This window comes from Akebia trifoliata, chromosome 11, assembly GCF_017979445.1.
Source record: "Akebia trifoliata isolate Shusen 1 chromosome 11, ASM1797944v1, whole genome shotgun sequence".
Taxonomy (NCBI): Eukaryota; Viridiplantae; Streptophyta; class Magnoliopsida; order Ranunculales; family Lardizabalaceae; genus Akebia; species Akebia trifoliata.
In genome coordinates this window covers 8,621,031-8,635,754 of record NC_141385.1, presented here as the reverse complement: position 1 = coordinate 8,635,754, position 14,724 = coordinate 8,621,031, and positions in this window count along the sequence as shown.

The following is a 14,724-nucleotide window of genomic DNA, read 5'->3' as shown; positions in this document are numbered from 1 at the left end:
CTGAATGAGATGGTAGTTTCAAGACTAAGGCAATCAAGGGGCGGATTCGACCTGTAGCAGGCCCAACACTTTAGGGTTAGATTAGAGCCCACTCAACTTAGGCCCAATAGTGGTATAACGAGTAGTATTTATACATCAACTTTAACATATCTAGGGATTAAGCATCAACTAAATCAAGTACGTATGAAACAATTATCATGTTTTAGAGATTAACATATCTAGGTATATTTAAGATGAAGATCCAACTGTATAGAAAGGACATAGATCCAAATATATACAAAGTTGCCAACTTAGATAAGTTGGTAAAGGCGTGTGGAGAGTTGATCCCACGACTTAGGTTAGACAAATCCCATTGAACGCACTTTTACGTTGACAACTAATCACCTTACTTGCCTAACCTAAAAAAAAAAAAGATCCATCAAAAGAGATAAAATTAGGCAACTCTACCCCAATCCCTGCAATGTTAAATCGATTGAAGCAAAAGACTTGTGCTTGAGAGGGGTACAATTGTCTATTTTATAGATATTCTCAAGTCTTTTTCCCATCATGGAAAGTACATCTTTATCACTACTTATGGAATATGGTTTTGATATAATATGGTACCGAAAATGAAGAACAACTCCAATGTTCGTTAGTTCTATTAATAAGGGTTGTAAAGGGACCAGGTTCTGATAGGATTAGGGTGGATCCTGAACCAATTAGAATCCGATCCATATAGTTTATGTCCATATTGAATTGAATCTTCTTTTCTCCCCAAAACTTGCTCAAAACTCATTGTGCTCATAGTTAGGGGTGAATTCAATTTGATTAAATGAAAATAATTTAGATTTGTTGGCAAGCGTGGGATATCCATAACATAAAATAAGAGAAAAATTGTTTAAAGAGTTGAAGTTCAATTAATAATTTAACGGAGCTACTACTACTTGTTAATCAACATCAACCAAAACCACACACGCGTGCGCGTGCGCACACACACATATATTTTTTTTTTAAGGTTGGGATGCAGGGGTCACCTGTGATCTACAAGTAACTGGCCTCTAGTTTAAATATTATTATAGTTTAATTATTTAAATAATAAATCAAACTTGTAATAGAGAGCGGATCAGGCCTGTATCTGGGCTTCGCCCAATCTATAGACCATGGTCTTGTCCAAGGACTAGTCCTGGGGGACGTGCAATGCCCGCACATTAGGCACACCAGGTAAATGAGGGTGCACCCTCGCCGGTGCCCCTCAGAAATTAATGCTCATTCTGATATTGTTTGCAAAGTTATACCAGTAAAAAAATATGGTGGGCAAAGGCCTTGTTGCTTACTTTTTCAGCTTTAGTTCTTCTGATCCATTCATAATGACTTGTTCTAGACCGTTTTATCATAAAAATACAATAAGATTTGATCCAATCAGATAAGCATAATAATTTATAAGAATAATTCCACTCGGTGATCAATTAAGAAAAAGTCATCTTAAGACGAACCTAAGAAGAAATGTATTAATTCGTTTAAATTTAAAATTTTAAAAGAACAAATGCAAATCAAAAAGGATATTGAATGAGATAGTGAGAGTGAATATGAACACACAAATTAGCAAATGGTATGAGTGACTTGGACATAAATCAATGGAGGAACATGATTCATTCCACCAATGACAAATGTTTGAGGATGTAATTTGACAATCTTGATGATTTTATATTTCATTGATGATCGACAATTTGAAAGGAGGTTTTGGTGGGAATTGAATGCCCTTAAAGGAAGAGAGGAAGATTGAGAATTACATGGATAACATAAGGGCATTTATAAAAAATAGTAGAGAAAGATTTGTAAATTAACTTGCCAGTCTACTTTTAAAAATATTTATGAAAGCGAATTTTTAAATGTTTTGGTTACCAACTTATGTTTCCAAAATGGTAGAAAAGTTTTGGTAACCAACTCATGTTTTCAAAATTGTACATTTTGGAATTGGGATCAGTTAAGGTTTCCGTTGTTTCTATAGAATAGGAAAGGTGTCTACATGGCACGTTTTGGTAGGAGTTTAAATTTTAAAATACATCAAGCTCCTAATCAAGACGTTTTTTACATTGCACACAGTCTGATGTATCTAATCTCCTAACAAAATGTGCGACATAGACACCTTATGTTGGTATAGGAAGGGGACACCACTCTTTTTTTTCTTTTGTTGAGGGTGGGGGCGTTGATTTTTTATACACTCTTGAAAGAAAATTTATAAATGACCTTATTTTATATCGAAAAATAAAAGAGATTGTAGGATAAATGTCAAGATAGTGAATATCACTCATTTTAAGCATGTTTTTAATGAGTTTAGTAATTTGATACTGGTGAGATTTGAACCCGAGTCTCTGGTATCATCACCCAAAGACTTAACTGTGTCTCGGGTCGACAAAGGCGCCATATAGTATAGATCGAGAGAAATACAACTATAAGGAACCATGAAAAGTGAAGATCGATCGTGAAACAAACATTCCATTATAGCTTTAGAAGAGTAAATATCAATTGACAATGAAGAGAAAAGCAAACACAGTACTAGTGGGAGGATTGTAGAGGCAAAAATTTGCTTTACCTATAGATTGACAACTCTGAGTTTAATCACCTCCTTCCTAGCAGAAAACTTCTAGGGGACCAACATCGTAAAGCTTGTTATCTAGTAGATACCCGAGAATTGAACAAAATAAAGATTGACTAAGGCTTGTGTTAAATACAATGTCCTTAAGACAATTTTATTCCCGTAAAATTGTTGAAATTTGCACTCGCCTGCGCCCGCACACGCATTAAGGATTTTTTAAACCAATGATTCAAATCCTTCTTGAGCCCATGGGCCTCTTGTGCACGTGCGTGGGTTTATCCAAATCTCTCTCTCTTTCTCTCTCATATTCACTAAAGTGATATGAGAAGTTCTATATAAGAATTAGACAAATTTCTTATTTCTATCCGATGTAGGACTAAAGAGTTTTACTAATAAATTCAATAATTCTACAAACCATATATAACAAACCATGGCTAGTAGGGGTTGTTTGGAATCGATTTCTCATTCACCCAAAATAAATTTTAGACAACTAAATACATGAAATTATTCTCTTCAATGAAAAGAATAAATTTCCAAGTGGTCCCACCTAAAAAAAATTATGGGATCCACTTAAATCGTAGTTCAAATAGACCCACTCGATCACAAAAATCTGTAAAAAACTACAGATTTTTTCCAACAAAGCCTTCAATGATTAAGTTACACAATGCGAAAAAGCCCAAATTTGACGGTCTTGGGCCATCAAATTTTATAAAATTCGACGAACAAAACGGTAGAATTGGCGTCGAATTTTTCATTGTCAATTTTTTTTTTTTTTGACAAAATGAAACTGTCAAATTAATGAAGGATGGGAGAAATTTGACAACTCTAACACAATGTGAAAAAAGCCCAACTTTGACAGCCTTGGATTGTCAAAGTTCAAAAAATTCGATGGACCAAGAGATCAAATTGGTGTCGAATTTTTTAGTGTCAAATTTTTTTTTTCAACTGGCCGAAACTGTCAAATTAATGAAGGATGGGAGAAATTCGACAGTTCTAAGCTGTCAAATTTGGGAATATCAAGAATTTCGACAGTCCAAGATTGTCAAAATCCAGTTTCTAAAATTTGGGGGCCTTGGCCCGTCAATTTATTCTGTCGAATTTCCAGTTTTCTCATAGTGTAAGCCGTCAAATTTGGGAATATCTAGAATTTCGACGGTCCTAGACTGTTAAAATTCAGTTTCTAAAATTTGTGTGCCTTAGCTCGTCAAATTTTTTTGTCGAATTTTCCAATTTTCACATAGTGTTTGTTCCGGTGCTGTTTGTTAAACTGAAAAAAATAAGTGCTGAATAGCATTAAGCGCTGAAACTTATAAGCGCTGAATTTAAGTGCTGAAAAAGTTGTTTGTTTAGATGCTGAATCATATTTGTTACACATTACTGAAATTGATAAATTGTCTTTGTTACCCTTACAATCATATTATACATTGTTTACATGTTTCAAATGCTTATTTATTATCAAACACAATAAAATATATTATTTCTTATAAAATTAAAATACAATTTATTTTTAAATAATAAATAATACTCAAATCTTCAATTTATAAATAATAATTTCTATTTATAAAAACCCACAAATTTCAAATTAAAAATAATAATGTCATACAAGTCACCAAAATTTGAAATCAACTTTAAAAGAACTTAATTTTGGATGAATAATTTTCAATGGAAATGAAGGATATGTAATTATAAAAGCACCCTATGAATTAATAAGGGCAACCCACACTATAGCCATTTTTTATTTTGTTTTATATGGGTTAAAGTTTTTGGAATGAGCAAATTTTTAGTGAGGATAATCTATATGGTCTAGAGATCATCCTCACAAAAAATCAGTCTATTTTGAAACTTCTAACTCATTAAAAATAGTTTTCAAAAAAAAAAAATGGACAATTTACGGTTCTTGAACTTGTTTTGATAGGGTTAGAAGTTTCAAGATGTGCTGATTTTTTGTGAGGATGATCTCCTCATTGTAGAGATCATCCTCACCAAAAATCAACTCATTCCAAAACTTTTAACCCATATAAGATAAAATAATTTAGCTATGGTGTGGGTTTATTAATTTGTGGGGTGTTTATATACTTATCCATGGGATATAAGAGGTAATATCCTTTTAAGAATAAGGGCATACTTGTCCGTGTTGAAAAAAGTGAAGTGCTTACCGCTTCAGCACTTTTTTTCAGCATCAAAATAGTGCTGAATTTTTTTCACTTATTTTTAGCAATAAGCACGAGTAAACAAACACGCTATTTTGACAAAAGTGCTAAATTTAATTTTTTTCAGCAATAAACACTGAAAAATAGCGCAAACAAACACCGCCATAGTGTTTGTTCCCCAAAAAAGAAAAAAAGAAGCGAAAAAAAAGAAGAGAACCTTCGATTGGTATGGCTTGTCCCATGTAATATAGAATGAGATATAATCCTTTTTTGGAGATTTCTAAATTAGTAACCCTGTTCGTTAGGATTTTTCTCCTTTAGAATCTGTTTCCTTTGATAGACTCTTTCTAAATACACGCCTAAATCCCTAGAAATCAGGGGTTTTAACATTATCTTGGCCAGCCCATCGTTTGAGATTATTCCCTCGACCTTATGCTTTGTGAGGCCGACTCCTAATTAGCCGAGCTCTTAGATGACTTCACTGGAGCTCTAAGCTTTGGAGTATCCTAAATGGATTAGAACCATGTGTATTCCCATAGGACATATGTCACCATCCTGGCTTGCATATTTTGTCCTCCATAAAAACCATTATCAGTAAGCCCTTGATGTTAGCACACCATTATAATATGAATAAACCCCATAAGTGGTTCTTTTATAAAAGGAAAAATTACTTAAATAACCTTGACAGACAAATTTATTTTTACATAGTCCCTAAGTTTTGCATGGTATCTTGATAGGACATTTAGTAAACTTTCTATTTCTTAATGGTCCATCATTATTGGCGAACTCACAACTTCTTTATTTACTGTTGAGTTCAACACTTATTATTTATTGTTGATGAACTTGATGTTTTTTTATTTAGTGTCTAGTTCACAATTTTTATTGTCCAACTCACCACTTTTTTTAAAATAAAAAGTGATGAACTCGACCCTTGTAAAATTCACCCATTTTCAATTTTCGAGTTTTTCAACTAAAATGCATGGAAAGATCGATTAAAACTTGAGATAACGATTTGTTTAGATGATTTCAATCCAAAAGAACTATTCTTGATCGATTTTTATCTAAAAACTAAGAAAAAAAGTAAAAAAAATCCTAATTTTTTACATACATCTTCAAAATGTTTGAAAAAATTATTGAAAATGATTTTTTCTTCCTTCTTAAATCATTTCTAATGGAATGAAGTATCCAAAACTTGATTGAGACGTCAAAAATCCCAATTTCTTTTTAATGAAAACAAAGAGTTTGAATGACTAGGGCATTCAATTATGAGAAATGTGGGAGATGAAGTCCAAGGACTGTCAAGAAAAGAAAAGTGTAGTAAATGGACTATGAAGAACCGCCCAAAATTTAGGGACTATTTAAAAAAAAATCCCTCCACCAGGGTACTTAAGTAATTTTTCCATTATAAAATCATTCTACAGTCACAAAATCTCATTTTATGTGGAGTGATTTTATAACAAAATCACTTGTGGAGTTAATTCATATTATAATGGTTAGCTAATATCACAGCCCTATAGTTAAAATGACCAAATCGGATTCTTGTTGCTAACAAGAATAATTGAGATAAGGTTAGAAAGATGATGATTGAGTTAAATTTGGAACTCCTTCCCTCATCCAATGGTTAGAATTGTCAGTGTTATAGTGAGGAATATCCTCTTATGTGAGAGGGATCTCAAGATTGTCTAAACCAACCTCATCTACCCAGAGAAGAGGATTCATGGTGAAGAAATAAGGAGGATGTCAGTAAGAACACTGGTACGCACTAAAACCAAGGTTTATGAAGTGATGCCTCTTGCATTGGAAAGAAAATGACAAAAGGAAACCACACCACGAGTGTGAGGTTGAAGGACCACAGCACTGCCATATTAAATCCATCTCATGAAACTACCATAAAACTTCTTCTAATTTGCATTTTGGGTCTAGTTTTGAGTATGAGGTACTGCTGCAATATCAAGATTGCAATTTTTTTTTTTGGAAAATATTATAAAAGAATAATGCTGAAGCAACTTCAAGATTGTACCTCATATCTCACTTTCGTGACGTGGAAGTGTGTAGGAATCATAGATGCTTTTCATTGAGATACAAGTGAAAAAGCATCTACGGTCCTACACACTTCCACATCAGGAAAGTGAGATATGAGGTACAATCTTGAGGTCACTCTAACAAGAGAAAATCGAGACAGCTTCGTCCAAAATATTTGGACATAATTCGAAATATCTTGAGAAAATGCAGAGCGCTCAATATCTGATTTAGGGTCAAAATTTTGTTGTCTTAGATGAAATATTTTGAAATGGTACAAAATTTTAAATCATGATTGCAAATGATTTGTGTTTATGACTTTTTACCTTTATTAATTTTTGTGCTAAGCTTGTTTATGATTAACATGTTGCTATTTATGATAAACCATCTCAACTAAGTTTCTTTCAGTTTATCGTCTATCACAGTTATTACATGTACTTGAATATGTTCATTTTTAATTTTATCTTTTCCAATCTTTTTTTTTTAATATTGCATTATCGATCCCAACCAAGATAAAAGAGGGGAGTTGTGTCACGTTGGCAACTAGTATAAAAAATCCACACCTCCTTGTTATGGTTTGTGGAGACTGATGGTAATGGTCATGGAGGAGTATAATTCATCATTTAACATAGTGGAGTATTCAAAATATGAAGAAATTTTTTCAAGGGTATTTTTGTAATTTAATTTATATTTTGTAAAATCTAAGCTGGGTTTTTCCTCAAGGTATATATATTCTATTTTCTGTGAAGGCTATAATTTGTAATTGTGAGTTTTTTTCTTCATAGTGAAATAGGTGTGATATGTATTTGTACCTCAATTTTGAAGGAATCACATAAATTCTGTGTGATTTAGGTTTGTTTTGTTTCAATTCGTTTCTTGTTTTGATTACTCTTATTTTCCTAGCACTCCTAATATGAATCTTGATTTGACATTAATTTACACCCTATGGATATAGAATATTATTTGATATTTGGCAGGATATAAAACAAAAGTTGGAGAGACCAAAATCAGTTTTCTTAACTAGCCTCACAAGATACTGGACCCCATCTGTGACTCTAATGGCTCCACCATCGCTGCTACTCTATTAATTGACCTGCTCCTACACACAACAACCCACATGACACCCATTACCTCCTTATCTCTAGTGTTTCATCAAAGAGAAATTATATTTCCACACCAACTTTTACTTACAACACACCAATCCTGCTGAAACTAAGTTGTGGTTCACATATGGATTGGTTTGTTATAAGTAAAAGTTGGTGTGCTAATAGCATCTCCCTTTATCAAATGTGTACTACCCATATTAAAAACTCCCCAACCCATGGAGAGCCATGCAGACAGTATGTACACCCATAAATGCCACTTATAATGATGCTTGTAATACTTTCTTCCCTCACAGAAGCAATGGATGCCTCCAAGGAACTCAACAACAACAAGAACAAAAACAAGAAGAATTCAAGAAATCTCACTAGTAGACTTAGCTTTTCAGCGAGTTTACCCGACGATGTTCAAGGCGTATATGCTGACAGTATTTGTGCAGTGAAGTACTCCATCGATCCATATTCGGATTTGAGGGAGTCGATTTTAGAGATGATCAGGGATGTGGGTGTTCGAGATTGGGAAGAGATGGAAGAGTTGGTTTATTGTTATGTGGTTCTCAACTCCTCTGAGATCCATGGATTCATTGTAGATGCTTTTCTTAGCTTGTGTTATTCTTTCAATCATCTTGATTGAAAATGTGTGTTGTAATCTTTTTAAGTTTGTACTCAGCTCTGTTTACAGAGGTTAGGTTGGGTTCTTACAATGGCTTTAATTTCTTTCCTTTTCTCATTAATCACTGAGGTTTTTCTTGTTAATTGATCCAAATACCTCGAAGTTCAATCAAGTTGAGTCATTTCGGGATGTTTCGGATGAGATAGACACCAAGTACTAAGTGTTCCAAATTGTTTCAAAATGTTTTGGTTGAGACTATTTTAATTTTCTCTTGACTAAACTATTGGATCTGTTAAAGCCCATCGGCCTAAATCATCCTTGAAAAACGGCTTGCAAGGAGAGGGTTTCCCTTGCTTTATACATTGCACAACCCAACTCAAGTGATGTGGGACTATGCTAACACTCCCCCTCATCGCCAGCGCACTTGGCTCTCCCCCTCCATGTAGGGTTGGAGATATTAATCCAACCTATTCCTAAGGTACATCGGCTCTGATACCATATTAAAGCCCATTGGCCTAACTCGTCCTTGAAAACCAGCTTGCAAGGAGAGGATTGCCCCACTTTATACATTGCACAATTCAAGGGTACCCATGCAATGTAGACAATGCTAATAGTATCGAAACAAGATTTTAAATTTGTTATTAATAACAAGTCGCCTTTCACGATATGATTATTTTTATGGATCTTCTAACTCAAGGATATTTGGATTGGAAGAAAGAGACTCCCTGATACCACTACCTAAGGAGTAAGAGAACTAAAACTTTCGTGTAGCACTAAATCAACTATAGAATATGCTGTGTTTTCTCATGTAAACATAGTAAGAAAATGAGTATGAAGGGTTGGAGCAATTAAACTCTTTTAAGGTTCCCATTAACAAGTCAACCACTTTATCAGCCCAAGCCCTTACAATACAAATGCATCTTACCTACCCCTCACCTTTGCTGCAATGTAGTCTTCTAAACTATTACCAAAACCTAATAAATGTGATTTGGACATTTCCTCGTGTATATGATACCATTATTTACTTAGTTCTTAGTTATGAACTATCTTCTTAAATACACCTACTTGGTAGTTCAGAAAGTTGTTGTGTATCCAACAAGTGGGAGGTCTTTGAAGGTAATAACATAAAAAATAAACTATCTTCTCGTGGTTGTCTAATTTTTATTTTTATTTTTAAGAAACTTCTCGAAGACCTCTCAAATCTTTAAATCCTTGTTTTTTTACATTCAATTTCACTCTCAGTAACATATTTGATATATATTATTTGACATGAACAAGTCCACTTATAAGCCATCGAGGATTCAATTTGATGGACATTTGAGTTGAGAAAAATTTTCAAGTTTTAAAACTATGACATAGATGCTTGAAATATCAAAATTGTATCTATAATCCATAATTTGACTACCTCATGAGCAATCATCAATTAATGGAGTTTAGGGTGGTCATAATATCATGTGACCTTGGCACGCTTTAAATTAGATAAAAATTAATTACACCTTCATCATTCTGATAACAATTGGATTTTAAGGAGTTTTTTTCATTATTGTGCTGCCCTGCCCATGCAGATATGTTGCTACAATTGTTGGTAGCCATGGGACAAAATACTTCCACTCTTAAAGTATTGGACATAAAGGGTAATTTAGACTCACACGTTTGGTTTTGGTGAATATTTCAAACAACCCAACAATTTTAAACCTTGATCTTCTAGGAGAGACTAATAGAAAAGAGTTGGGATAATTTGACGCGCCCTCTTACATACACCTCCGCCCTCATCATAGAACCGTAGATATGTTGCCTCGGGATACACAAGAAAAGATTTATGATTATACGTATCCCGAGGCAAATGGTCTACGATTCTGTGATGGGAGCATATTAAGGCTTAAAATGGTACGGATTTTATTTGAAATCCGAATCCGAATTTAGCGGTAATGGTTTCATCAAGTATATCCGAATTAAAATGTGGTTTGGGTATGAGTTAATGTCGCTTGACCCGAGTCAGATCTTGGTTGGATACGGTTCCATCTCTATATCCATCAAGATCCGAATGATATATTTATTTCTAAGTTGTCTAGTTATATTTTTTAAGTCATATTTCATCAACCAACAATGGTTAGATATAGTGGTTAAGGTTTCTTTCTAAAATGGAGATGTCTTGAGTTCAAGACATCATTTAGTTGTTTGGCATTATCTAATTTAAATCAATTAATTCAATCGAATTGAATCCGGTTATAGTTTTAATAAAAGTAAAATGGTTCAAATATGGTCTTAGCTAGTATGATCCGAGTCGGATTGCTTTAGAACCTAGGTTAGAGGGGGTGTTAGAAAAATCATTATTCAATAGAAAATGAATGAAATGTATCCTCATCTTCAACCTCTTGCCCCCCCCCCTCTTCCTAAAAAAAAAGAAAAAGAAAACCCAAACTTTAACTTCTTCATGTTTGGAGTAAAAACTTTAATTTCTTTGGCTATTCTAGAATTTTTTCCAAAATAATTTTCGATTCTACCCCATTCACTCAAAACCTATCATCTTCAATCCTTGATTCATTAAGAAGAGTCATTTAGGCTAAAAAGCTTTAGAACATTCTTCTCATTGATCTTAAAGACGAAACAATAGAGGAAATCAAATAATTAATCCAATCATGAGGAGAACAAATACAATTTTGTCTTTTAGACCCAAGGTTGAAGAATTTGGAAAAATAATCAAAGATTTTGCAAAGAGGTTGAATACGCGGGTCTTCCTATCATTTTTGGTTAATCTCTCAACAAAGACCATGGTCAAGCGGGTATGTCATCAATTTGAAAATATAGGTATCTCAAATGTTCACCAAAACTCAGAGGAACATATATCCAAATTACTTCAATATAATTCCTTCTTCCATGTGTCCCAAACCAAAAGCAACGTAATAATTGTGATCCGTTCCTTTCATCCCATCCCATTGTTCTTAATGACCTAGAAATCATGAAATTAGCTTACAATGGTTGATCATATTAGGAAATAGTAAAGTTTATTACGTAGGCCACCATTGTGACGTAATCCTCCTCCTTTGTTTGAGTTTGGAATCAACAATGTCATGTAAAGGAAACTCTACATATCAAAGCAATTAATACTTTTCTTGCTCCATGGGAAAAGAATTCAAACCTAATTCCTTGATTTGGATGCAAGTTATTCCATGTACTTCTACAATAGTAACAATTTCAAACTCCCCATAAATTCAGACCCAAACAACACAATTTCATTTATCAAACCTTCTTGCACAACAAACCCATATCTTCCCCCTAAGCACCCAATCATCTAAACTATGGTTTTTGAAAGTGTCAATGTCAACAAGCCGAACCCATCTTCTGCCGAAGAAGATAACTCGAAAAACCTTGACCACGAGCTCAGAGACATGACCTCAGCCTTAACTCATCGGCTAATGAATCTTCATAATAAGACCAAGTTGGGCTCAAGCCATCACAGCGAGGACAACGAGGATCGTGGTGTAAGTATAATCACACTTACGGGTAGTAATGAGGGAGCCATAATGCGAGCTACATTGGATGATGAGACATCAAAAGCCCATGGCATGTCATCACAGGATCATGAACCATTGGCTACTTATGTTAATAGCAATGTTCAAGCTCTTAATAACTCTATCATGCTTGGTGGGAGTTATAGATGCAATGATCCAGGTGTTCATGTGGAGACCACAGGTTATGAGGATGAAGATGAGCATGAGCATGGGCATGGACATGGGCATGAGAAAGAGAAACATGGAAAGAAAGGAAAGAAAAAGGTTAAGGGAAATCCCCATAGCGACCACCACTCCGATATGACTCGAGATGAAAGCAGTCACGATGAGGAATGAAGAAATCATAACTATATATATATATATATACATATAAATCCTTGTTAGTATAGACATAATTGAGCATTATGTCTAATACCATATATACATAAATATTGTTCATGGTGTTGTGAGTGAAAAAGAGAGATTAAAAAATAGATGGTTGTTGTATTGTGATTCAGAATAAACTTTTCAATCAAGGAATAAATAGTGTGCGAAGAGCACCAAGTTTGGTATTTATTTAATTTAATTCCATGGGGGGTATTATGAATTAACTTAATAATTGAGCAACAAGTATGGCCTAGTGGCCAATGGCAAGGGCCTCCCTCTAAAAAGGGAGAGTTCAAGTTCCCTTGTTGATCCCTACAAAGATTTATCCCGGCTTACTTGATATGTGTGGTTTGTGAAAGTATTGCATGTACATAATTGGGCCTACGGTTCCAAACACTCCAATCATCCAAAAAAAGAAGTTAATAACATCATCGAGATATGGCTATTCATCGTTCAATTCTTCCTCATTCATTTTCGAGGAGCTAAGCAAGAGTGATAAGTCGAAGAGGAATCCTTCTAGTAGTATTGGACATTTATTCCATTTCCCTCCACATTTCATGGAATGATCATGCTAGAGACATAAATGGTCATGGTTGCTAAGGTGGTGTATCCCTTAGCAACTAGTACGAGCTAATGGCCCATACGTGTGATGTGTATGGTGACAAGTGACAACTCTTTTAAAAAGGAGGAAAATAATAACCTCAACTCTACGTTACCTGCTCTTGTACCATTAGATGCCATAATACTTATAGGGATTCCCAAGAAAAATGAATCCCTAAGAAATCTATTGTGAATTTTAGGAATTCTGTGTTTTTTTTTTTTCACAGAAAGCTAGAGAAGTCCTTGAGGAAATATTAATGAAGGCCATGGATGATTATGAGTTTGATGTATCCAGTAGCAATAAGATATTATCACACATTAAATATATCTTTGAGTGTGCCCATATTAGGGATGGAGGGATACAAGAGGAAAGACAATATATAAAGTTGAAAGCGTATTCTTAAAAGATGGGTAGAAGAGGAAAAACAATAAAATTCGAGGGTATTCTTTGAAAAAGAGGAGAAGAAAAAAAGGAATAAAATTAAAAAAAAAAAAAAAAAAAAATCTCAAGATGCATATGAGATTAAATCTGAACCCTTCTTTGTGGGGAGTAAACATTGGGAAAACCATTATTTTTAATTATATAGTTATTAGAAATATAGGGCAGTTTTGAAAATTATGAACTTGAATTTTCACTCACTGTCTACGACATCCTTCCAACCTTTTTTCTTTTTTTGGAATTTCGCAAATCTGAGCCCAATAGATAATTCAAGGCCCATGTTCATGGGCATTTATCAATATGGGCTTAATCAATTTGTCTGAGGTTAACAAATGGATCCAGGCCCATGATCGAGAAAATGCTCAAAATGGTTGCTTGGAATCACTTATGAAGCTCATTTTCTGCGTGGGTTCAAGATGGAGTTGACAAAACAATAATATGTGGTGGTTGAACTCGAATAATGTGCCAAGTGTCACGTTTTGATGTGACCAAAATTCCGCATAGAGACACATACTAAACACTAGTGGATGAACTGATAGTGTTTATCGTTTTCTTAGTCTCAAGCTGATACTCTTCAGGCACATAAATCTTGATAAAGGCTGGTAGAACAACTACTCTTAATAAAAGCTTAACTTGCACAAAAAAAAAAAAAAAAAAAAACATAGGCAGGCCTTGCTTCTTGTGGTTGGCCGGCTCTCCATGTATTCTACATGGTCCAGTTTGAATCACGGACGTCATGTAAATGTCAAATTCTTCGGCGATTGTGACACAAAGTTTGGTGTCATCGTCATAAAGATGCCTGGTTTTGATATGACTTGAAGTAGATAAGGGTTTAACTTCTTGCACTATTAGTACTTTCTCTGTATTGATTGGGTTCAGAAGTGAAAATCACTACTAAGCAAGTATCGAGGGTGTGACTTGGGAAAAGACCATCTATGGGTTAGGGAAGAGTACCATAGTGAAAGCTATCACAAACTACTCTTTGGGAAAAGTCTAACTTAGGCCCTCGAAATAAGGGTACCTAAGTGAAGTCACCACAGAGTGGATGTTGATTGTGGATTGTGGCATTAACATGAGTTAGGCTAGGATTGCCATGTTGGCAATCCAACACCACAGCTCTCTTTGGCGTAGACCAGATCTAAAAAGGAAAAAAAAAAAAAAATGGGCTTGGTCCAAGGCTTTAAAAATGGTCGACCACTGAACTCCCAAATTTAAATTCAACGGTGCAAAATTATTTTTTTGTCTTTAAAATTTTGTGATTGCACCAGTATGACATTGATTATGTTTTGGATGCCACACACATGGGTGGCCAAGAAACTTTTCTTAGGAAGGAAAGTTTTTTTCTTCGCA